Raw genomic sequence first — 2,316 nt, forward strand, 5'->3', positions numbered from 1 at the left:
AAAAAAAAAAAAAAAAAAAAAAAAAAAAAAAGACCATGTTGCAGCAAGCTGAGGCTCAGGCATGGCCAATGACTTGCCAAAGTCACACAGCTAACAAGGGTCATTCTCAGTTCATACCACTCTACCAAACTGCTGTCAGTTCAAGGCTGGCCATATTTCTGGGAAGTCATCACAAAACTGAGGTGATGGTGGTCAAGAACCAAGTCACTAGCAAAGTACATTTCCCTACCTCCCTTCTTCTCACAAAACATCAGTCTACAGAGCCCACATCTACTCAGCTGAGTCCTCTTGGCAACCGATATGAATACACACATTGCAAACTCTTAAGGTAACCACAGCTATGTGGACAGAGGGCGTCTGGCCTTGTAGCAACTTTGGACTGATCCTCAGGGGCAACCCCTCCTCCCTGGGAGTCGCATCTCAGACTTCTTCTGGCTGTTGCCACCTCTTGGAAAGTGAACAGGGAGCTGGAGCTGGGAGCTGCTCCCAACTGCAGTTCATTTGGGGTGTCCAAACTCACTTCTCACCAAGGCACAGTCGTGAAGTATTTGCTTTGCCATCAGCTGGATGGGGCTCAGGCTGGGGAGTTTCAGTGTCACCCCAGCCTCTGGGTCTTCATCCAGATGTGCAAAGAGAGCAGCCACCCGGCATTGTTTCTCTCTCTTTTTTTTTTTTTTAGAAAGAGTCTCACCCTGTCACCCCAGAGTACAGCGGTGCAATCTCAGCTCACTGCAACTTCTGCCTCCCGGTTTCAAGCTATTCTCCTGCTTCAACCTCCCGAGTAGCTGGGATTATAGGCACCTGCCACCACGCCCCACTAATTTTTGTATTTTCAGTAGAGACAGGGTCATGTTGGCCAGGCTGGTCTTGAACTCCTGACCGCAAGTGATCCACCCTCCTCAGACTCCCAAAGTGCTGGGATTATAGGATTGAGCCACTGTGCCTGGCCTAGCATCATTTCTCTTAATCTATGGCAAAACTTATGTGTGCGGTAATAGAGCCAAGCAAGGAAAAGAGATAGATATAAAACTATAAACACAGGGCAAACTCAACAAAACACACAGAAAGAAGAACTTCAAAAAAACCTCTATATTCTTCACAAAGAATTTTTCCTAGTTTGTTTTGTTGTTTGATTTTTTTAACCAAAATTTTTTACTTCAAGGAAACATTTTTATAATTAAAAAGCATGATTCACTAAAAATACCATCTGAAATTTTGAAATAAATCATGGCATCATAATGTTCAGGATAAAAAGACGGGAAAAAAATCAAAGGTAAATTAGGCTCATTCTGAATTGCAGTTCTAATTTTATTAAGTAATTAAATTTTCTTCAGTTTATACTTTTCTGTTTTCTGAAACTTTTTCAATGGAGAATTGTTACATCTACAATCAGTCAAAAATGAAGCGCTATAACTTTTTATTTCAGCCATGTCAGGGAGTCTCCTCATTCACCTATTTGTGGAGGAGAGGAGGGGGAAAAAAAACCTTCTTTTGAAGGTCTTCCCTGGTGCCATTTCCAGTGGTACCTTGGCTGGAACCTATGAGAAAAAAAAGTTATTTCATAATGATGTCAGCCTTGCTTAAAAAAAAAAAAAAAGAAAGTCTCTAAAAACTCATGAAAAACACAGTTGATGTGAATCATATGTCTGAGTGGCAGAGTTCCCACTAAGCTGGGTGAGCACACAGATGTTCAGGACAGAAATTCCTCCCCGCACAGCGACTAGTCCTCTGTGGAGCTGTTGAAGGTAAACAGCCCAGCCGCTGTAAATGTTCCTGCTGGCTGTGAAGTCCCCATACCCCTACCTCCTTACCCTTCAGTTATCCATCCCTTTCTCTAGCCCTCCCTCTTATCAAAAACCCATCCACCACATGCACGGTGGCTCATGCTTGTAATCCTAGCACTTTAGGAGGCCAACGCGGGTGGACTGCCTGAGCTCAGGAGTTTGCCCAGCCTGGGCAAGACGGTGAAACTTCATCTCTACTAAAATACAGAACGTTAGCCAGGCATGGTGGCGGGTGCCTGTAGTCCCAGCTACTCGGGAGGCTGAAGCAGAATTGCTTGAACCCCAGAGGCAGAGTTTGCACTGAGCCAAGATCACGCCACTGCACTCCAGCCTCGGTGATGGAGTGAGACTCCGTCTCCAAAAAAAAAAAAGCAATGGGGGCCAGGCACGGTGGCTCACGCCTGTGAGCCCCAGCACTTTGGAAGGCTAAGGCAGGCGGATCACCTGAGGTCAGGAGTTCGAGACCAGCCTGGCCAACATGGCAAAATCCCGTCTCTACTTAAAACATACAAAAGTTAGCTGGGTGTGGTGG

This window comes from Piliocolobus tephrosceles, chromosome 2 (genome assembly GCF_002776525.5).
Source record: "Piliocolobus tephrosceles isolate RC106 chromosome 2, ASM277652v3, whole genome shotgun sequence".
NCBI lineage: Eukaryota > Metazoa > Chordata > Mammalia > Primates > Cercopithecidae > Piliocolobus > Piliocolobus tephrosceles.